Raw genomic sequence first — 25,242 nt, forward strand, 5'->3', positions numbered from 1 at the left:
AGCAAGGTGCTTTGCAAAATGCATGCAAGATAAATATTAAGTGAATGGATACATGAATGAACATCACAAAATGACTCCCTAAGAATGACTACTTGTGATTGTGACACTGGCATGTAAAAGATATTTTTAGCTAGAAGACCCCCTCAAACCAGAAGTGTGCTGGAGCAGGCTCTCAGTGTCAGGAGAGCTAAATGTTAAATTTTCAGTGTGAGTATTTACACCTCAGAAATTATTTAGGGGCAGCTGGTGGCATAGTAAATAGAGTTCTGGATCTGGAGTCATCTTCCTGATTTCAAATCTGGCCTAAGACACAAACTAGCTGTGTGACCTTGGGCAAATCACTTAACCTTGTTTACTCCCATTTCTTTATATGTAAAATGAGCTGGAGAAGGAAATAGCAAACCATTCCAGGTCTGTGCTAAGAAAATTCCAAATGAAGATATAAAGAGTTGGACATAACTGAACCATAACAAAAACAAATCAAAGCTTGGTTTATTGTTTTATTAATTGTCTAGACTTAAGAAAGTGATGGATATATTATTAATAGTGCTGATTATATTTAAAAGTTTCTTGGGCATAGTTTTGGGGGAGGAGGTTTCCTTGAAATTCATTTGTTAGAATTGACTTCCGGTCAAGATGGTGGCTTAGAAGCTGCGAAAGTTCAGACCTCAGAAACCCTTCCTTACCAATTGCAAACTGAGAGCTCCTAGGACATCGAAATTCAAGCTGAAGAACAGGACAGACCCGGGGAACCCTCCTCCCAGACCTGGATCAAAAGGTACGGCCAACCAAAAGCCAAAACCCTAGATCACTTGGATCTAAGGGGAAGGCAGAAGGAAGGTCCCAGGATCCATCCCCCCCAACCCAGAGTGCTGAACCCACGGCAGCAGTGGGAACTTCAGGGTCGGCAAAAGGGCCCCAGGGCTGGCTATTTTGAAGGACTCACCTTGAAAGCAACCTGAGCCAGTCTCCGAGACGCCCAACACAGATGGCAGGGAAACATAGAGAGAAGGGAGAAACCTGTAGACCCCTGGCTGGGTCCTTCCAACTGAGTCTCAAGGGAGGTCCTAGCTTTAGGGCACCAGCTGAACCCAATCCCATCAGGAGCCCTCAGAGCTACTGAAAGGACAGAAACCTTAGGGCCAGCAAAGGGATTGCTCCGAAGAGCTTACCTTGAAAGTAACCTGGGCCAGTCTCCGGGCATTCAACACAGATTGTGGAGGAGGAGATTGTTGTTTTTTTGGTTCGGGGATCATTCAGCCCACACCAGCTGAACCTAATCCCATCAGGAGCCCTCAGAGCTTCTGAAAGAATAGAAACAGGGCCGGCGAAGGGCTTACTTTGAAAGCAACCTGGGCCACTCTCCGGGCATTCAACACAGATGGTAGAGGAGGAGGGTTTTTTTTTTTTTGGTTTTTTTTTAGTTCAAAGGCAGAGGAACAATAAAGGCTAAAAGAATGAGATTAAGTGATTTGCCTAGGGTGGCACATCTAGGAAGTCTCTGAGGTCAAATTTGAACCCAGGACCACTTGTCTCCAGGTTTTGCTCTCTAGACACTGAGTCACTCAGCTGCCCCCATGTATGGATTTTAAACATACTTGGTTTTCATACACATTCCTGAAACTTTATATAATCTGGTTTGTCCTCTATGAACACTAGCATTTCTTGAACTGAACATCATTTCTTTGCTGTTCTAACTTTACTTTTACAAAATATTTTTCATTTCCTGTCTTCTACACTCCCAAACCAATTCTCTGCTTATATCAGTTGTCTTTACTTATTTCATTATTGCTTTAAAAATCATATCTCCTTGGAATACTATTGTGCTCAAAGGAATAATAAAGTGGAGGAATCCCATGTGAACTGGAACAACCTCCAGAAATTGATGCAGAGCGAGAGGAGCAGAACTAGGAGAACACTGTACACAGAGACTGATACACTGTGGTACAATCGAATGTAATGGACTTCTCCATTAGGGGCAATGCAGTGATCCTGAACAACCCGGAGGGATCTATGAGAAAGAACATTATCCACATTCAGAGGAAACACTGTGGGAGTAGAAACACCGAAGAAAAGCAACTGCTCAAATCAAGGGGATATGACTGGGGATATAGACTCTAAATGAACATCCTAATGAAAACACCAACAACATGGAAATAGGTTCTGATCAAGGACACAAGTAATACTCAGTCGGCTGAGGGAAGGGTGGGTGGAGGGGAGGGAGGGAAATAATGTGATTATTGTAACCAAGGAGTAATGTTCTAAATTGACTAAATAATTTTTTTTAAATCATATCTCCTACCTGTCAAGTCTTCTCTCCAGTTTATCCTCCACACGATTGCCAAGGATATACCTAAAGCACAGGTCTGGCTATGTAAAACTCCCTGCTCCATAAACTTGTTGCTGTTTGGTCATTTAAGACACTTCCAATAGCCTTTATTTATATTTGAAGCCCTCTGAGCCATCATGTGATACTCAGTACCATCTACTGATACTTAAACTATCTTTAAGAACTATCAGAAACTGAAGTTCACAAAACATTTTTAAGCTTGTGTAGATCATTGTAAAAGAAATGGGAACAAAGATGGGGGACCCAGAGTCTCCTCTTCTCCCCTAGATATATAACAAGTGAGGTGTCCCTAAGGGCTAGGCAGGGATGCACTCCCTAAAACCATCCCATATTATTAGTGACGAGTCATTTCAAGTCTTTTCCTTCCCTAGAGAAGCTCATTACACAATAAATACTCTTTTAATTCTTGATGATTTTAAAAATCCATCTTCTACATGTTAGCCTGGGTTGTCATATAGATGAGACCTTTATGCTCTCAGGTCAAGTCCAGTCTCAAATGCCCAGGAGTCTTCCAACACTCCCACTTCCTCTTTTTGTACCCCCTCACCCCATATTGCAAAGGGGAACAATGCAAATTATGCTGCTGGAAGAACCTTGGGATGTACTTTAATTTATCTTGTTGAGCCAATATATATTAACAAAGCCAGAATGACACTAATGGTGTATTTTGGATAATGCGAAGATTCTATGTCATCTAAGACTTAAATCAACATATTTAAATCTTGACATATACTAGATGATGTCTGCATCTGTGTTGAAAAATCCATGTTGGCTGGAGAATTGTGTCTGCAGAATGTATGTTAATGTTCCTTAAGTGACTAAGAAATAAACAGGAAAAGAAGTTATTAATGTTATGTTATTCCTCAGTAGCTAATATTGTACTCTAGGTCCTTCATTCCTTTCTTGATAGAAAGATAGTGATGGAGTGCTAAGAACTCCAAATGAAAAGTTAAGTCAAAGTCACAAAGAATGAAAACATTACTGGTGGGGCTAATAAAGAAAGACAATTGCAGTGATGGTTCAATTAAGACTAAGAATATGTTAGATGGTGTTCAATGTTGTTATAGAGGTATTTGCATTTTAAAAGGGAATCAATCCAATGATGTTGGATAAAGGGGAGGGGTCAGTGTGGTTCAACTGAAAAGTGTGACTATTCATTTAGTAATTGATTTCCTTCTTTTTTTTTTTAAACCCTTACCTTCCGTCTTGGAGTCAATACTGTGTATTGGCTCCAAGGCAGAAGAGTGGTATGGGCTAGGCAATGGGGGTCAAGTGGCTTGCCCAAGGTCACACAGCTGGGAAATGTCTGAGGCCAGATTTGAACCCAGGACCTCCCATCTCTAGGCCTGACTCTCAATCCGGTGAGCTACCCAGATGCCCCCTCCTTCTTCTTTTGAAAAATCTCGTTATCCCCTGTGGGCAGGTTCTCAGCAAAATTATGAAGTACAATTCAGAACTCCCAGTATCATGTGATCCACTAGCCTTATCCTTCCAAGGGACTCCAGGTGTGAGCCATCTCTGCTAGTCACTTGTGCATTAATAACCCCTTCTAACTAGTGGTTCAGACACAAGGAGAGGAAAACAAGGTTATTTCTAAAGGTTGCATTAATACCCTAGAAACTGTGATGATTAGGTCATGGTCTGCTTTTGTTCTAAGGGTTTCTGGGCAGTGTCATAATGCTTATTGGGCTAAACAACACAGTGAGATGATGATTCCAAGTTGCCCTGGAGAGTAAATTATCCACTCACAGACAGAACAGTTCTCTGGTGTGGCTGGCTCTCTGCTTAATGCCTTTAATATTAGGTAGCTCCATAAAAATGAAGCTATTCTTGTCATAAGAACATGGGTTTTGAGCTTGAAAGGACTCTTAGAGCTCAGCTAGTTCAATGCCTTTATTTTACAGATGAGGAACCCGAGACCCAGAAAGTTTAAATGAGTTGTCTGTGGTCACACAGCTAAATTTAAACCTACGTCCTCTATCTTTGGGCAACTAGATGGCACTACAGAGCATAGTGTACTGAGTCTGGAGTCAGGAAGATTCTTTCCTGAGTTCAAATCTGATCTCAGACACTTTCTAGCTATGTGACCCTGGGCAAGTCACTTAACCTTGCTTGCCTCAATTTCCTCATCTGTAAAATTAGGTAGAGAAGGAAATAGCAGGAACTTTTCCCAGAAAATCCTAAATAGGGTCCTGAAGAGTCAGACATAACTGGACAACAACATTCTTTATAACATATCAATTATATCAATATAACATATAAATTATGAAATGAATATTCATTGTAAGTCTTCTATGCACAAAACTGAGTGAGAAGGTGCTGCTTAGTAATATTGGTTATTGAATATATTAAATCTCAAGGATAGATATTGTTTTTTCTAGCTTAGTCTAGTTATAGTTATGTGTCTATAGTTTAATTGAGATGCTACTCTGCAACCTTGGGAAAACATAAGTATGCTGTATAACCTTACTAGCATAAAGAAAAATGAAGACACTTGAGAATCTTATTGGTACACAGAATTTGACATTTGCCTTTAACCCAAAGATACTAGAAGTATAAGTAGATTTTTCTAATGTAGTGAGGGGATTAGACTGGAGCACACCCTATGGAGCATACAAGGTACAAACCTACTGAGCTGAGCTCCCCAGCTACTTCTGGTGAGGTGTGATCTGACCCATTTGTGAAGGAATTTTACTCTGAAACAGCACAGCAACCTCTTCTCCATCCCCAGGGACCTTTGCTTTGAAATGCTGAAGCAATCCCCTTACTGGTCCTTATGACAGTAGTAGCAAGGTGGGGGACCATCTTTGCCAAGGAGTACTGGCCACTGAGCAGAGTATTCAGTATATTTTATAAAGATATTTTATCACTTAAATATTTTACACTTACATGTAATAACAAATTTCCACATAAGTTTTCCAAAGTTACATGATCCAAATTGTCTCCCTCCCATCCCCCCTTCCCAGAGATGGTAAGAAATTTGATCTGGGTTATACATGTATTATCATGTAAAACATTTTCATATTGTTCATTTTTGTAAAAGAATAATCAGGTAAAATTAGAACACTAAAATAAAAACACAAGTAAACTAAAGTGAAAAATAGTATGCTTTGATCTGCATTCTGACTCCAACAGTTTTCTTTGGAGGTGGGTAGCATTCTTTGTCATAAGTCCCTCCGAATTGTCCTGGATCATTGCATTGCTGAGAGTAGCTAAGTCTTTCACAGTTGATCATTCCACAGTATTGCTGTTACTGTGTATAATGTTCTCCTGGTTCTGATTTTTTTACTCTGCAGCAGTTCATGTAGGTCTTTTCAGTTCTTTCTGAAATCCTCCTGTTCATCATTTCTTACAGCACAATAGTATCTCATCACCAACATATACTATTTATTCAGACATTCCCCAATTGATGGACAGCTCTTCAATTTCCAATTCTTCACCGCCACAAAAAGGGTCGCTATAAATATTTTTGTACAAACAGGTCCTTTCCCCTTTTTTATTTCTCTGGGATACAGATGTAGTTCATTTAGTATATTTTAAAAGTTAAAACAACTTCTGCTATCATTCTCTCTTCCTATCAAGTATATTGGTATTCTTCAAGCCTCTCCCTCAGCTTTCCATTGACAGTAGCAAGAAGATATTTTCCCTCCACTCCCCTGGAATCTAGGTCAGTTATTCCCATAGTATCAAGAGCATGTGCTCATCTATATGAGCCTCAGAATGGATCTCAAAGTTCTGGATGCTTCTGGTGCATTGGGCTTCTTTTCCTGAGAACATGTGACCAGACGTCATTCTGAGATATATATTCCTAGTCTTGGTAGCTGTCGGAGGTATAACTTTAATACTAGCACACTCTTAGTTCAGGTTCTAAGTTGGGACAAAATGAGGCACTCAAAAGTCATTGAATGTTAGTTTACTTTGTTCTAATATGGCAAGAATATGCAATAAGAATATGGTGGCATTCAGCTTATCAGGACACACACACCTTCATCACCATCTAGAATTAGTAGTTCATGAGTACATAGAAACTCACATAGTCTTAGGTATCTGCTAAGTTGGAAACCCATAGATTTCACGTTTCCTAGATGACCAGAAAGCTGCCCCAAGAAAGCCAGGGGACAATAAAGTCTCAGGAGCAACTTTGGCCTATTACAGTGGCAAACTTGTGTTTTCAAGAGATAAGTAACTCCTGGAGCTTGAAGCTCTTTGCCCAGAACAACAGCTGCTCAAAGAAGATGACTTTTACTCCAGGAAGATAAACCCAAGTCATGCCCTGACTTGACCAGAAGAAAGAGTGAATTACTTAGACAGTGCAGAGCTGAGGTGAAAGTGAAATGCCTATTCAGCAGTTCCATGTATTTCATTTTTTTCAATATTAACCTCCTGAGAGAATATAGTTATTATAAGTTATTGTTACATCTTAAGTATTTGTCAATACATGTTTATGAATCTTTTTATTTCAAGTACTTCTTTTGTAATAGAGACAATAAATAGCTAATATATACCTGATCTGTTTTGTACATTAAGTACCTTTATGCTCACTAGATCTAAGCCAAATGTTAGCTCTAAGAGATTTCCCCTGGGGCTCCAGGGTTGAAGCATGAAACAAAAAGCATGGCTCCTCTCTTTAGAGACTAACCTTCCCAGACTGAACCCCGTCTGAGTGAGTTCAGAAGCAGGACCCCTTTGTGGGAGAAAATACCTCAACCTCTTGGACTGCAAATTTTACAACTGAACATTGACATTCTCTTCAAGAATTTGCTAACATTTACTTTTTGTTTGTAACTTCATAAGCAAATATACTTGCCCATAATATTGTATTCAGTTAAATTCAACAAACATTAAATATCTTCTACATATAAGGCGTGAAGGGAGTTTACATCCTACTTGGGAATGTAACAGATAAGTAATTAGAAAGTAATTTCAGATGGGAAAGAGAGCTGTAACCCTTAGGGGAGGGGTCAAAGGAAAGATTTATTTAAAAAGACTTTTTATACATTTGGAACCTGAGTTAAATTTTAAGGGAAATGAGGAATTTTTAAAGGGCAACATGAAGAGATAGCACAGTGCAACTGGGATCTACAGAAGAGATACAGTGTATCTCAGACATGAAGGCAACACATTCAGTAAAGTTAAAAGCTAATAGGCAATTTGGTTGAAAGATTGAGTGCATGATGATGAGATAATATGAAATAAGTTTAGAATAGTAGACTGGAACTCAGTTGTGGAGGGCTTATAGGTCCAATTTCTATAAGAAATATAATATTGGTTTGTTATGCTCTGTTTTAAAGTTTCAATAAAGTTTCAATTAAAACAGCTGGGGGGGTACAAGGGGGAAAATGGGGACAACTATAGCATCTATCTAAATAGTTTACCCATATCTTGCTTAGCTTAAAGGAAATGTGTCAAATTCTGTACCCAAATCATAGTCACATGTCCAAACTTTCTCGTTTTCTCATATTCTCTCTCTCTCTCTCAATATCTCTCTCTCTCATTGGGGAAGTCATTCCTTGCATGAGCAAAGTAGAATTGAAGGAAAAGGCAGCTTTTTAATTGTCTTATCATGTTGGCCCACATCAACAATCTAAGTACCATTTAGCTGAAAATCCAGGGGGCAATACCAGCTATGTCTTCTGCTCTCATTCCTGAAGTTTGGACATTTCTCTAGACATTATTGGGTTATCCCTCCAATAAATTAACAAAGCCTGGATAAAAGGATTAAATTTGCTGAGGCAAATATACTCTTTGAGTAGGGATGGACAGTGTTTTAAAAAAAACAGACTATGGACATCCGGATAATCATAGCTGCAATCTAGACGCCACATGCTTCCTCTCCCTGGCACCAAATGAAATAGACTACATCAAAGGAGCATAAAAATCACCTTTGGAGGAACAGAAGGACTCCCCAGTACTCCCCAGTACCCCACAGAGGCGAAGGTACGTGGGGTTTGAACATTTCCACACTAAAATAAGAAGGAGGAAAAGCTTGCAAAGAAACGTGAACTGAGCCAACCTTTCCCCCCACCTCCCCCACCAAACCAGAGTGAGCTACCAGAGCACTCACTGGGACAGCGAGTGAGTGGGGAATGTCTCTGTCTGGGGGGGGGGGGGCACTCCAGGGTCCTTGGGATCTGGGGACTGCCAGGAAAAAATGTCTCAGGGCGGTTTCACGGGAGAATCCTGCACTGAGCACAGGGGGTCCAGGGAGCTGTACTCGGGGCAGTTGCGCTGAGCATCTGGGCGGAGCTAAACACCAGAGGCAGACCACGTGCTAATTATCTGGGTGGAGCTGATCACCTGGGTGGTTGCACTGAGAACAGAGGGGCCTGCACTCTAAGAAACCTCAGAGGTGGGGAAGAACTAGTCTGAGGCAACTTAAATTCACAGAAAACCCACCCATATTACCCAGACCCCAGACCAAAAAGGAAAGGGGAATAAAACCACCAAAGGGATGGCTCACATGGCCCAAAATCAAGCCTCAAGGAAGAAAGGGAAAAAGGTGACTATTGAAAACTTTTATGGTGGGAGTACCCAAGGAAAAGAAGAGAATGAAGATGAAATCCAAAAAAAAAATCAGAACATGCCTCCCAAAATGGAAACTATCAACAAGCTCTGGAAGATTTCAAACTGGAACTTACCCAAAAGATGGAAACCTGGAAAGAAAAATGGGAGAAAGAGATCAGCAGTCTCACAGATAAGACTGCACGATTGGAGAAAGAGCGGGAAGCATCCAATAGAAGGGCAGACAAAGCTGAAAAGCAAAACCAGTCCCTAATGACCAGAATTAAGCAACTCGAAGAAAGTGAGATCATAAAACAGCAAGAATCAATAAAGCAAAGCCAAAAAATTAATGAATTAGAAGAAAACATAAAATATCTCACTGAAAAGGTCACAGACTTGGAAAACAGAGGAAGAAGAGACAACCTCCAAATTATCGGTCTCCCAGGAAAAACCAGAGATAAACAATAAACTCGATGTTATTCTACAGGAGATTATAAAAGAAAATTGCCCACACATTCTGGAGCAAGGGGGCAAAATAGAAATAGAAAGGGTTCATAGAACACCCTCTATACTAAATCCCCAAAAGACAACCCCTAGGAATGTAATTGCCAAATTCAAGAGCTTCCAAGAAAAGGAGAAAATCCTACAAGAAGTCAAGAAGAGGAGCTTCAGATATAGGGGGGCTCCCATAAGGATCACACAGGACTTAGCGGCTAACACTCTAAGAGACCACAAAGCATGGAACACGATATTTAGAAAGGCAAGAGAGCTGGGTCTCCAACCAAGAATCAACTACCCAGCAAAACTGACTATATACTTCCAGGGGAAAGTATGGGCATTCAACAAAATAGAAGATTTCCAAGCATTTGCTAAGAAAAGACCAGAACATAGTGGAAAATTTGATATCCAAGCACAGAAAGCAAGAGAAACATGAAAAGGTAAATATGAAATAAAGGGAAAAGGAGATAAATCTTATCTTTTTCTTTAAGTCAAACTCTCTTCTATAAGGACTACATTTACATCAAATTATATATATATATATATATATATATTTATATATATATATATTAATATGTGGGGGAAATGTTTTGTGTAACTCTCAAAAATTGTATGCATCATGAGAGTAGTTAGAAGAAACATGCATAGGAAAAGATTGGGGCATTAAGAAGATTTGGGGAAAGTGGGGGCAAAGAAAGGAAAAGGGAGGTGGGAACCATCTATAATACTAAGATTTACTTCAAGAAATAGGGGGGGGACTTAATAGAATAATCTTTCCCATATAAAGATGCACATGGGAAGGGGAGGGGAAGAACTCTCATATGAGAAGGAGAGGAAGAGAGCATAAAGTGGAATTACTTAAATCTTACTCTCAGTGAAATCAAATCTGAGAGGGAAGAACATCTAGATCCAGTGGGATTCTGAATTCTATCTTATCCAACAGGGCAAGAAAGAAAGGAAAATTAAGGAGGGGGAGGGGGAAGGGAGTATAAAAAGGGAGGGAAGGAGAGGGGAGGAGGGGAAGGGAGCATAAAAAGGGAGGGGCTAGAAAGGGAAGCATATCAATGGAGGGGACTAGGGGGACTGACTTAAAGTAAATCACTGGTTCAAAAGGAGATAGCTAAAGAAGAAAGGTCAAAACTAGGGGAAGATATCAAAATGCCAGCAAATCCACAAATGACAATCATAACTTTGAACGTGAATGGGATGAACTCACCCATAAAACGTAGACAAATAGCAGATTTGATTAGAACCCAAAACCCTACCATGTGTTGTCTTCAAGAAACACATATGAGACGGGTTGACACTCACAAGGTTAGAATTAAAGGTTGGAGTAAGACCTTTTGGGCCTCAAATGATAGAAATAAGGCAGGAGTGGCAATCATGATATCTGACAAAGCCAAAGCAAAAATAGACCTGATCAAAAGGGATAGGGAAGGTAAATATATTCTGTTAAAAGGGAGTATAGACAATGAGGAAATATCACTAATCAACATGTATGCACCAAATGGTATAGCATCCAAATTTTTAATAGAGAAACTAGGAAAATTGAAGGAGGAAATAGACAGTAAAACCATATTAGTGGGAGACTTGAACCAACCACTATCAAATTTAGATAAATCAAACCAAAAAATAAACAAGAAAGAGGTAAAAGAGGTGAATGAAATCTTAGAAAAATTAGAGTTAATAGACATATGGAGAAAAAATAAATAGGGACTAAAAGGAATACACCTTCTTTTCAGCACCACATGGCACATTCACAAAAATAGATCATACACTAGGTCATAGAAACATGGCACTCAAATGCAGAAAAGCAGGAGTAATAAATGCAGCCTTTTCAGATCACAAGGCAATAAAAATATTGATCCGTAAGGGTACATGGAGAGCCAAATCAAAAATTAATTGGAAATTAAATAATATGATACTCCACAATAAGTTAGTTAGAGAAGAAATCATAGAAACAATTAATAATTTTATTTAGGAAAATGACAACAGCGAGACATCCTTTCAAACCTTATGGGATGCAGCCAAGGCAGTACTTAGAGGAAATTTCATATCCCTGAGTGCATATATTAACAAATTAGGGAGGACAGAGATCAAGGAATTGGAAATGCAAATCAAAAAACTTGAGAACGAACAAATTAAAAACCCCCAGAAGAAAACCAAATTAGAGATCCTAAAAATTAAGGGAGAAATTAATAAAATCGAAAGTGACAGAACTATTGAACTAATAAACAAGACTAGAAGCTGGTACTTTGAAAAAACAGACAAAAAGGACAAAGTACTGGTCAATCTAATTAAAAAAAGGAAAGAAGAAAGGCAAATTAACAGCATCAAGGATGAAAAGGGGATCTCACCTCCAATGAAGAGGAAATTAAGGCAATCATTAAAAACTACTTTGCCCAACTCTATGGCAATAAATATACCAACCTAGGTGATATGGATGAATATTTACAAAAATATAAATTGCCTAGACTAACAGAAGAAGAAATCGATTTTTTAAATAATCCCATATCAGAAAAAGAAATCCAACAGGCCATCAAAGAACTTCCTAAGAAAAAAATCCCTAGGGCCTGATGGATTCACCAGTGAATTCTATCAAACATTCAAAGAACAGCTAACTCCAATACTATACAAACTATTTGACATAATAAGCAAAGAGGGAATTCTACCAAACTCCTTTTATGACACAAACATGGTACTAATTCCAAAGCCAGGCAGGCCAAAAACAGAGAAAGAAAATTATAGACCAATCTCCCTAATGAATATAGATGCAAAAATCTTAAATAGGATACTAGCAAAAAGACTCCAGCAAGTGATCAGAAGAATCATTCACTATGATCAAGTAGGATTCATACCAGAGATGCAGGGCTGGTTCAATATTAGGAAAACCATCCACATAATTGACCACATCAACAAGCAAACCAACAAAAATCACATGATTATCTCAATAGACACAGAAAAAGCCATTGACAAAATACAACACCCATTCCTAGTGAAAACACTAGAAAGCATAGGAATATAAGGGCCTTTCCTAAAAATAATAAACAGTATATATCTAAAACCATCAACTAATATCATCTGCAATGGGGAGAAACTAAATCCATTCCCATTAAGATCAGTAGTGAAACAAGGATGCCCATTATCACCTATATTATTTGACATTGTATTAAAAACACTAGCAGTAGCAATTAGAGAAGAAAAATAAATTGAAGGCATTAAAATAGGCAAGGAGGAGACCAAATTATCGCTCTTTGCAGATGACATGATGGTCTACTTAAAGAATCCTAGAGATTCAACCAAAAAGCTAATCAAAATAATCAACAACTTTAGCAAAGTTGCAGGATACAAAATAAACCCACATAAGTCATCAGCATTTCTATATAATTCCAACACAGCTCAGCAGCAAGAACTAGAAAGAGAAATCCCATTCAAAATTACCTTAGACAAAATAAAATACTTAGGAATCTATCTCCCGAGACAAACACAGGAACTATATGAACACAACTACAAAACACTTTCCACACAACTAAAACTAGACTTGAACAATTGGAAGAACATTAACTGCTCATGGGTAGGATGAGCCAATATAATAAAAATGACCATCCTCCCAAACTCATCTATATGTTTCGTGCCATACCCATGGAACTTCCAAAAAATTTTTTTACTGATTTAGAAAAAACCATAACAAAGTTCATTTGGAAGAACAAAAGATCAAGGATATCCAGGGAAATAATGAAAAAAAAAATACAAAGGAAGGGGGCCTTGCAGTCCCAGATCTCAGACTATATTATAAAGCAGCGGTCACCAAAACATTTTGGTACTGGCTAAGAGACAGAAAGGAGGATCAGTGGAATAGACTGGGGGCAAGCGACCTCAGCAAGACAGTATATGACAAACCCAAATATCCCAGCTTTTGGGACAAAAATCCACTATTTCATAAAAACTGCTGGGAAAATTGGAGGACAGTGTGGGAAAGAGTAGGTTTAGAGCAACACCTCACACCCTACACCAAGATAAATTCAAAATGGGTGAATGACTTTAACATAAAGAAGGAAACTATAAGAAAATTAGGCGAACACAGAATAGCATACATGTCAGACCTTTGGAAAGGGAAAGACTTCAAAACCAAGCAAGACTTAGAAAGCGTTACAAAATTCAAAATAAATAATCTGGAATACATCAAATTAAAAAGGTTTTTTACAAACAAAACCAATGTAACCAAAATCAGAAGGGTAGCAACAAATTGGGAAACAATCTCCATAAAAACCTCTGACAAACGTCTAATTAATCAAATTTACAAAGAACTAAATCAATTGTACAAAAAATCTAGTCATTCTCCAATTGATAAATGGGCAAGGAACATGAACAGGCAGTTCTCAGCCAAAGAAATCAAAACTATTAATAAGCACATGAAAAAGTGCTCTACATCTCTTATAATCAGAGAGATGCAAATCAAAACAACTCTGAGGTATCACCTCACACCTAGCAGACTGTTCAACATGACAGCAAAGGAAAGTAATGAATGCTGGAGGGGATGTGGCAAAGTGGGGACACTAATTCATTGCTGGTGAAGTTGTGAATTGATCCAGCCATTCTGGAGGGCAATTTGGAACTATGCCCAAAGGGCGATAAAAGACTGTCTGCCCTTTGATCCAGCTATAGCACTGCTGGGTTTGTACCCCAAAGAGATAATGGACAAAAAGACTTGTACAAGAACATTCATAGCTGCACTCTTTGTGGTGGCCAAAAATTGGAAAAAGAGGGGATGCCCATCAATTGGGGAATGGCTGAACAAATTGTGGTATATGTTGGTAATGAAATACTATTGTGCTAAAAGGAATAATAAAGTAGAGGAATTCCATGGAGACTGGAACAACCTCCAGGAAGTGATGCAGAGCAAAAGGAGCAGAACCAGGAAAACATTGTACACAGAGACTGATACACTGTGGTACAATCGAAGGTAATGGACTTCTCCATTAGTGTCAATGCAATGTCCCTGAACAATCTGCAGGGATCTAAAAAAATACTATCCACAAGCAGAGGATAAATTGTGGGAGTAAAAACACTGATGAAAAGCAACTGCTTGACTACAGGGGTTGAGAGGAAATGACTGAGGAGAGACTCTAAATGAACACTCTAATGCAAATACCAACAACAGGGAAATGGGTTCGAGTCAAGAACACATGTGATAACCAGTGGAATCGTGCATCGGCTATGGGAGAGGGAAAGGTGGTGGGAGGGGGGAGGAGAGGAAAAGAAAATGATCTTTGTTTCCAGTGAATAATGTTTGGAAATGACCAGATAAAATAATGTTTAAAATTAAAAAAAAAAAAACAGACTATGGAGCTATTGAAAGAGATATAGTTTTCCCTTCATTTTGAGCTGAGAATATAATTTTTGGCAATAAAATCTTTATGTGGACAAATTGATATAGATGCTTGGAATTCAAGTTCAGTTTACTACCAGAGAACTGAACAAAAAAAATGTTTTTATCACCTTTCAAGACCCCCAAATTCTGGGTTCAAGAATATAGAGATAAGAGTAAATGGGTTTGAGGATTGGAGCTGAGGGTTGTCATGAAAACACTCACAGGAACAACATGACTATCTTGTCCTTGATTATGTAAGTATTGAAGAAGGAAATTTCCTACAAAAATAAACTGTCAGCAGTTCAGGATTTGAACAGCTGAAAATAGGGGCAGCTCTAGGCAGAGATGACCAGGAACTCTTGAGTTCCAGGGCTTTGCAAGATGAAAAGAGCCAAACATGTGGATTGATTGGGGTCATTCCTGACAGTCAGCATCTGTCAGTGGCTCTGAAGAATGTGCCACACATCCTTCAGCCTTGTGCATACAGTAGAGTGGAAGCAATCTCACGTAAAGCACAACACAATCTGCACATATTCGTTGCTACCACTACTTGGAACACAGGTTAGAACTAAATCAACAAGTGTCACAGAAGAGTGTATCCTGATTGTTTCCTGCCAAGACTACTCAGAAATTACCTCATATGGCTACTCTGTCCACTTATCAAGAGAGAAAGGTATTCATGGAGCTTGGAAGGCCCTAAGAATGCTACCTTGGCAATACCCAGTGCTTCATTCAGTTATCATTCTTGGTGAGTGGTGTGTCTGCCTCTGGGCTATAGCATCTTGGGCAGTGATCCAAGAAAAGTGGATCTTGTTTTTAGTATCCTTAGGAAAGTCATTTAACCTCTCAAGCCTTTAGCTTCTGCATTTTGATTAGGTGGTTTCTAAGGCAGACCTAGCTCAAAATCCTATGTTTCTGTGACAAAAGCCAATATTCTCTCAAAACCAGTCCTCTAGGTGGGCAGCTAGGTAGCTCAGTGGATTGAGAGCCAGGCCTAGAGATGGGAGGTCCTAGGTTCAAATCTGGCCTCAGACACTTCCCAGCTGTGTGACCCTGGGCAAGTCATTTAACCCCCATTGCCTAGCTCTTACCACTCTTTTGCCTTGGAACCAATACATGACCTTGGATATACATAATTGTATACTAATTCTATTGAAATGTGCATATGACACATATACCTATACTTAATATATATCTATTTCAAAATGATTAGTATCCTTTGTCATCCTGTATATTTTATTTTATGCACTTAAAGATATTATTCTAATATGGAAATAGGTATCAAGTGATAACATTTGTATAACCCAATGGAATTGTTTGTTGGCTCTGGGAGGGGAGAGAGAAGAGGGGAGAGAAAGAAAAGCAATCATGGAAACATGGAAAAATATTTTTAATAATTTTAAATGCAAAAAAAAAATTATAAAGACATTATTCTGATATGAAGGCCATAAGTTTCACCTGACTGCCAAAAGGGTTCATGACACACAAAAAGACTGAAGAACTCCTGGGTTAGATTGTTCCATTTTCTCACAATGAGTGTCAAATATCACCAGAAATTTTTGAAATAAAAAAATTATAAATTCCCAAATGTTTTTCCAATTTGAAAAGTATATGCTCCAAAGGATAATCTCCCTCTCCTCTTCTTCTTCCATCCAAGCTATAGGATCAACAAAGCACCAAGCCTGGCAGGCCTTTTGCTGAGGTGTTATTTATTACTCCCAATTGTTGTTACCACCCACATGAAGTCATTTGGGACTGAGCACACTTAAGTGCCTGGCTTCAAAGTCTAAGTCATTTCTTGAGCTATAGAATATGGTTTTGGCAGCCTGAAGGGACTGCCTCTTCTCCCCCTGTGGAAACTATTTGAATCTTCCACAGAGCTGATGCCACTATAAACATGCCACTCTCATTGGACATGTGTCCTTATTTGCTACAGCATCCTCTGTGAAGAATCTCCTCCGTTCAAAGGAAGTTTACTTAACTGAAGTACAGAAATATATGGAAGGCTTGGTAATCTAATGAAAAAAAGGCTCTTTCCACAGACTACAAGAACCAGTTGGGGGGCGGGGGGGAACAATCCCTCGCCAACATTTCCCAAAAAAAGTAGTTGGTGATGATGATGAAGAATTTTAACTACTCTCTGGAGGAGTCCTATGACTGCAGATGCCTCTGCAGAGCAGACAGACCCTGAGCAAGCCCAGCCGACTTTGCTTTTTCAGCTGACTCTAATTGAAAGCAAACTTGCAAGAGAGAAGATAGAAAAACACATATCTAAAGTCTGAAGTTGCAAATTCTGTTGTTCCACTAAAAGTACTATCCTTGTCAAGGTGACCTGTGCCTGCTTCCTCCTGCATCCCCAGACCACTTTAGAGGATGCATAATAGGGAAAAAGCTTCTTCTGCAATGGCCCATTTAAAAGAGCTTCTCCCCTCCACCCCTAATTAATCACTAGGATCTGAAGTAGGGCTCACTTCAAGCTGCTCTTTTCCATGGTATAGTAGAAAATACACTATATTTAAATCAAGAATTGATTCAAATTCTGAACCTGCCATTTACTACCCAATTGACTGGGAAAATCAATTAACCTTTTGAGGTTTCTCCATCTGCAAAATGATGGAGTTAGACTAAATGATCTCCTAAGTCTCTTCCAACTATAAATCTATGGTACTTAGCATTTTCATTCTAAGCAGACGCTTCCTATCCAAGATATTTACCCAAATAAATATCCTGCAATTTTCGTCTTATTGCTTGCAGTCAAGAGTTAAGGGGCTAGAGGGAATATGGAAGATAAGAAATATCCCTTTTAGAATTTAGACAATCAAAACCTAGAAAAACGCCTAAGCATCTCTATCTCAAATAGCCAAAGGATGTTTGATGATGGAAGACTTACAATAATATCTCCCAACAATTCTGTTTCCTGTTCAATCCCATTAAGAAGCTGGCTTGTAAGTCATGTCTCTTGGTTTATCTGGATACAGAGAAATGCAGACTTAAAAGCCTCCCCCAGCAATTCATCCCCTAGTAGACACTAATCAGAGTATAAAGCTCTGACCATGGCAAAGATGGTGGTGTCAGACATTTCTAATAAAATGTTGGGCCAATGACAGATCTGAAAAGCAATTACAGAATAGAACATATGTTCAAATTAATGTAAAACATTCAGAATATGCTGCTAGAAATCCACACATCTCTGGATTTTGGTGTGTTCAGCATGAAGCCACAATTGACTAAAACTTGTATGAATAATAAGATATGCTTTGTATCCTAAGGAATATGTTATTTAGCCAGATGCCAAATGCTCATTGAGTACAAACTTTGACTAGATCTCAATGCAACCAACCCTGGAAAGGCTATTTATTTCAAAATTTGTTATGATTGGCTTTAGTTTTGATGTTAGGGACCCATTCTAAAGACTGGTTTGAGACTCTCAACATCTCCTGCTAGGTCTTCTCTGAACTCAAGACAAACTCAAGAACAAAAGTTCTTCGTTTGTTGAGAACGAAGCACCATGGTTGTTTGAACAAGCAACAAAAGTCTCATCACATCAAATAAAAGTCTTCTTATCCATTTTAGCTTAATAGTTGAGTAGTTTACCCCTGGATATACTTCCTTACCTAATTTGGTGGATCCCTGATCTCACTGATGTGAGTACTTCCTTCAATTCTAGTCTACAAGACAAAAATGAAAATCACTGCCTTCAAGAAGGTTGTGTTCAGGGACAGCTAGGTGGCTAAGTGATTTGAGAGCCAGGTTCAGAGATGAGGAGGTTCTGGGTTCAAATCTGGTTTAAGACACTTCCTAGTTATGTGACCCAGGGCAAGTCACTTAACCCCCATTGCCTAGCCCTTACCACTCTCCTGCCTTAGAATCAACACAAAGTATTGATTCTAAGACAGAAGGTAAGGGTTTATTAAAAATTTTTAAAAAGAAGCTTATGTTTACTAGGGGATAAATGGGGGTGGAGCAGAATAATAGAAAGTGACATGTTCACAGATCTGTGCCAACACAGCACCAGTTCTGGAAGGTTCTATAATTTGAGAAAGGCTTTGAGTATGACCTAGCAATAGACTAAGTCTACCTTCTGAAAACCAATCTAGCTAACTACTCGAGGCTCATCACCAGTAGGCTGTACAGTGACAAACATTGACAATGGGAACACATGAAGCAAAGAAAAATTAATTATTTATCTCAGGTCACCACAGCCACACTGAAACAGCAATGATGTTGTCATAGTCTTTCTGTCTTTCCTCCTCAATCCCCACCCTTCTTGCCTATGAATTTGAAGTCTCTTTTTAAGTATTTGTTGAATAAAGGTTTATGTTGTCTATTGCCAACTATAAAAAATCACTAAAACTCTTTTTTTCTTTCTTCTTTTCCATAAAAAAAAAAGAAAAAGCATGAAAAAAGGATAATGAGACAGAAGAATGTTTATACCATCTTTAAACTTTAATGTGTCCATTGGTTCTTTAAATGTCAGATCCAATTTCTTCAGGCTTATTAGAAAATAAGGAAAATCTGTGGGGAGTAGCCTGCAGTTCAGCTGTGCACACTATCTCCTCCTTTCTGTCTGGGATATTTCTTTAAAATGAGGCAAATCTTTCTCCCAATTAAAGCAAAAGAGTATTCCAAAAAATAGTCAACATAATATAGTAAGGAGCCAGGTAGATAGAAAGCATGTCCTGCTGCCTCTGATGCACACTGGCTATGTGACCTTGGGCAAGTCCCTAAACTTTTCAAGGCACCAGGCAGTAAGTTGCTGATCTGTGTAGCAAAGGAGGAAGTTTCCAATACCAATAAAATCAGGGGTTCAAACTAGCAACCCTCAAAGAAAATTCTGTTCCTCCCAAAAAAAAGGTTTTATTTTCTTTTAGTCTGACAACATTCACTTACTAAAAATAGGTTCCACATAAACATCACCAAATATCTGAGACTGAAGAATGACAAATGGAATAAGGGAGACCTGTAATCTCATGATTGCCATTATTCAAAGAACTGTAGAATTTCAGAATCCAAAGGGTCCTCAACTAATAATAATGATGATAATAATAGTAATTGCAAAGCACTTTACAAATCTCATCTCATTTTTTTCCTCACAACAACCTTGGAAAATAGGTACTAATGTTATCCCCATTTTACAGATGAACAAATGCCTAAAGCTAGATTTTAATTGAAGTGCTCTGAATTCTAGCTCCAACACTGGGTCAGCCTATAACAACAAAAGTGCCCTCTACGACATACCTGCCAAATGACTAAATTTTCAATTGAAAACCACCAGGGATGGAAAATTCACTAATTCATGTGATAACCTAGTCTACTTTGGGGCAGTTCTGACTTCTAGGAAGTTTTTCTTATATCCACATCTATTTTTCCAATAACTTCTGCCTATTATTTCTATTTCTGGTGTCTCCTACTGGGATGAACCCCTCTTCCACAGGACTGTCCATCAAATACTGGCTGGTAGCCATAATTCCCTGCCCCTTCCCCTAACCTCATCTTCTTTTCTTCAGGCTAAATGTTGCTCTCAATTAATCTCCATATGGCATGTTCTCCCTCATGGTAACCCTTCTCTGGACACTCAATAGCTAATCTATCAGTGCTTTTTTATAACTATAACAAAGCACAAGACTATTTATGATCTGGTCAAGACTCAGGACAAAAAGATTATCTCTAACTCCCCTGTTGGAAATACTCCTGTTAAAGCTCCATTCTGTCAATTCAGCTCTTATGGGTGCCATCTTAAACTATTGGCCCATATTAAGCTTGAAAACCCAATGTCTTCTGTTTTCCAACCAGGCCTTCCTCATCTTGCACTTGTACCACTTATTTTTTTGTGCCTAAGAATAAAACTATTACCTTTCAGGACAGGTGAGTGGTTCAGTGGATTTACAGTCAGACCTAAAAACAGGAGGTCTTGGATTCAAATCTGAAATTTCCTAGCAATGTGACCATGCCTAGCCCTTACCTCTCTTCTGCCTTGGAACTAATACTTAGTATGAATTTTAAGATAGAAGGGAAGGTCGTTTTTTTTTTAATTCTATTACATTTCATCTTTTTTTTTAGATTCATTCTATCTATTCAGTCTATCATTCTAAACCTCCAGATCTCCTTTTATCTGGCACCTTAACTCAGACATAGAATGCATCAGCTCTGTGCTAGTTTTGTGTCATTTGTACTTTTCATAATTTTTTCATCTCTGTGTTCACCCAATATAATAGTTAAGTTCATGTTCATAGAACATTTAAAAATAGGTTTTGAATAGCATGTTCTTATAATTTCCTCCTACCCTTTTTCTACCACTCCACCACCATCACTGGATGGATCATACATATACAGTTGAGGAAACAGCTACTACTACCTCAATACTACATACCTGTTTCTCCACTGATACTAACCTAAATGATTTCACCCTCTAGTCCATGGATTTCCTTACATAAATAAGAAGATAAGTTCCTGGTGAGTATGGATTGTTTCATTCTCTATGTTTATACTCCCACTACCTAGCAGCATCATAGTAGGTGTTTAATAAATATTTGTTGATTAATTTTGAGAGATCCACCAACATTGCCAAACATTTTGGCAGAGATATACATGGTGTGCAAAAAAAAAAAAAAGAGCTCACAAGTAACCATATTATACAAGCAGAATCCCTTTGGCTGTTTCTCATATTTGTACTTGCCTGATGACCCTTTTTATGGAAACAAAAAACAGAGGGTCCTTCTCTCAGCACACTCATCCCCTGCTGAAGTCATTTTCCATTGATTGAGTTGTATTCTTAGAAAATGTATTGTTTGACAGAAAAGAATAAGAAACAGTCCCCATTCCTTTTCAGTAGAGTTCTCCTCTCGTGCTTGCTTGCTTGCTTATTTACATACTTACCTACTTATACTTACTTTGGCTAAAAAAAGAAGAAGAAAAAAAGAAATCTACTGAAAACTCAAAGTCTTATTCTATCTAGAAAGTGTGAACAGTTCATTAACAACTACTATATAATATGCATAGAGCACAAGCCACTGAAGACAAATCAGTTTTCTCTGTGTCTCCTTTGAAAGACAGAGAAATAGAGAACCATTTTAGAAATTGAAAACACACACACACACACACTGACTTTTATTTATTAGCTCCCAAGTTATAATTGTTGTTCAAGCATTTTCAGTTATGTCCAGCTCTTTGTGACCTCATCTGGGGTTTTCTTGGCAAAGAAACTAGAGTGGTTTGCCATTTCCTCCTCCAGTTCATCTTACAGATGAGAAAACTGAGTCCGTATTAATCCCAGCATTCAGGCAAAAATACCTATGGAGGGAGGGAAAAACCGATGTGCATCGAATACAGACATTATCTCCTTTCTCTAATCTTCACTATTTCCCTATGTAATGGTTCTTTCCTTACTGATTTCAAACATGCCAAAGTCTCCCCTCTCCTTAATTTTAATTTTAATTTTTTTTTCAATTTCAAATTATTTTCATAGGAAAACCTGTCTAACTCACTGCCTTCACCTCATTTCTTCTCACCTAACCTTTTGCAATCTGGCTTCAAACCTCATCACACAATTGAAACTGTTCTCTCCAAAGTTATAGATGGTCCCTTAATAGGCAAATCTGATAGTCTTTTCTTATCCTTCTTGACATCTCTGCAGAATCTAATATAGTTGACTATCCTCTCTTCCTGCATACTCACTTTTCTTTTAATTTTCAGGATGCTACTTTTTCCTGATCTTCTTCTACCTGTCTGATCACTGTACTTTGCTGGCTCTTTATCCCCATAACACTCTAAATATGTTTGAACCCTAAGATATTGCTCTGGTTTCTCTTCTCTCCACATTCTCTCTTCTAGTTATTTGATCAGTGCCTATGGGTTTAATTATTACCTCCAGGCAGATGATTCCCAAATCAGTGCTAGCTTGTTAGCTTCAGTCACACATCTTTTCCCAAAAACCATCACCTCTCTTCTGAAATTTCTTATTTTGGATGAGTTTAGGCCCCAATAACCTCACCCAGATTCTTGCAAGTCTCCTAATTAAGATCCTTGCCTCAAAGCCCTATCTACACTTATCCATCCTCCACACAGCTACCAAAGAGATTTTCCTTAAGCATCTCTTACTATCTTGTTCCCCTGCTCAATAAACTCCAGGGGCTTCTTATTGATTCCAGAATAAAACATAAATTGCTCTCTGTTTGGCTTTTAAAATTGGTCCTAACCTAGTGCCAACATGCCTTTCCATTACACATCATTATTCCATTATACATTACTTCCCTTTTGTAAAAATAAAAAAAAATAATAATAATGGTAATCCCCTGTAAATCTTATTCCATTCTGCATATATGATGATCCATCTGTGAATAAGATCAGGTCAGGGTTGTCAAGAGGTAGGTCTGACAGATTTTCTCAAGGCCTTTCTATTAATTGCACTACAGTTTAACAATCATGCAATAGTTCCCCCTGTGTTGGTAAATCAGGTAATAATGTAGCTGGATTTAAGGTGTTGCATCTATTTAATGTTATATATCCATTCATATTTAGACAGACATTGCTCTGAAAATGCCTGCGTGTGAACTTTCAAAGAAGTGCCTCAACTTCATGTGAACAATAAACTGTCAGTGGGCAGCCTAACACTAAATCTGTAGATTTGGTAACAAGCAATGCAGTTGCTGCCACCCCCTCTTGAGCATGGAGCTATTCCTGCAGCTATGGGATCTAGTTGGCCAGAAGAATATGCAATAAGATGTTGGTTTGGTCCTAAGCTCTAGTCAAAACTCTTGAAGCTATTCCTTTTCACTCGTGGGCATAGAGGGAGAATGGTTTTGAATAATTAGGGATACCAAGAGCAGGAGCTAATAATATTGCCCCTTTTACCTTTGCAATTGCTTGCAAATGCTTTGGTTTGGTTTTAGCTTCAGTGGATCTTTCTCCGTGTCTTTTGTTAAAGCAGTCAGTAGTTTTATAAGGTCACCATAATTAGGTATCCATTGTCTGCAAAAATATGTGGTTCCTAAGATTGTTCTGAGTTGCCTTTTGGTCTTAGGGGAATTCAGCTTTTATATGTCTGCTACTCTCTTTTGGGAAATGTTTTTGGACCCCTCAGACAGCACAAACCCCAAATATTCTATGTGAGGAAGACACCATTGAAGTTTAGTTTTTCATATTTTATGTCCCCTCTTGTAGAGCTCACACAGAAGATGTTTACTATCACATAGGCACACTTTTGTAGATGGTGAGGCTAGAAATAAATTATCTACAAAGTGAATAAGTTTACTGTCCTTAAACTGAATATTTTTCAAATCTTTGTTAAAGATTTGAACGCAGGACCTCCCATCTCTGGGCCTGGCTCTCAATCCATTGAGCCACCCAGCTGCCCCCATGTATATTTATTTCCCTGCCACATGAATGCAAATATTTTTTATGAATCTCCACGTATAGGTATTGAGAAAAAAGCAGAACATAAGTCAACCACAGTAAAATATTTTGTATGACTTGGGATAGATGAAATGATGGTAGCAGGACTTGGTACAACTGGGTATGATTTTACCACATGATAGTTAACAGCTCTTAAATCTTGAATGAATCTATAGACTATTCGTCCTTCAGCATCTAGCTTGGGTTTTTTAACTGGTAAAATTGGGGTGTTATATTCAGAGATGCATGGTATTATTATGCCTTGCTGCAATAATGAATTTATTATTGGAATAATTCCATCAATGGCCTCTTTGCTAAGTGGATATTGTGGAATGCATGGTGGTGGACCTCCTTTAGTCAGCACTTTAACAGGGGTTACTGATTTTAATAAACCTATATCTGTAGAATCTGTAACCCATAAGCCTTTTGGAATATCATCTGGTTTCTGATAAATGTTATTCCCTTCCCCCTATGATTCTACTGTATCTAGGAATAAAACAAGGAAAAGGTTTAGGGATTCTTCTGGGAGATTTAAAGAAATATCTCTGGTTGGGGTACATTCTATTGTTGCTTTCAATTTACAAAGAAGATGCCTACCAACTAGATTCATTGGGGAATTTGGCATTAAAAGAAAAGAGTTTTCTACACTTAGAGGTCCAAGTGAAGCCATTCTTGGTTCTAGTTTTTTTTACTTTTTGAGGTCTTCCTGTCACACCCACAACTTCTATTGAACCCACGGCTTTGTACTCCTCAAGGGATTTTTGCAACACAGATTTGGTAGCACCTATGTCTAAGAGATAATCATAAATTGTGTTCCTATTTTTAGGGTTACATGGGATTCTGTGCTATTATCTGGAGAATGGACATGTATCACAGGAGCTAACACACTAGGATCAGGAAAACTCAACACTTGTTCTTGTTCCTTATTCTCTAATTCTTCATAGATTTCTCCTGCACTAATTTCCCATGTTTTTAAAATCTCTTTGTCATTTTCATCAATTTTTATTCCATTGCCCATACTTCCTAGTCCATTTTCTCCATATACTATATTTTTAACTGAACAGGCCTTGGCACACCTTCATAATGAAGGTGCACCTTTTTTGCATATCGAGTTTTGAGTTTCCCACCAGCT

This window comes from Monodelphis domestica, chromosome 2 (assembly GCF_027887165.1).
Source record: "Monodelphis domestica isolate mMonDom1 chromosome 2, mMonDom1.pri, whole genome shotgun sequence".
NCBI classification, from domain to species: Eukaryota; Metazoa; Chordata; class Mammalia; order Didelphimorphia; family Didelphidae; genus Monodelphis; species Monodelphis domestica.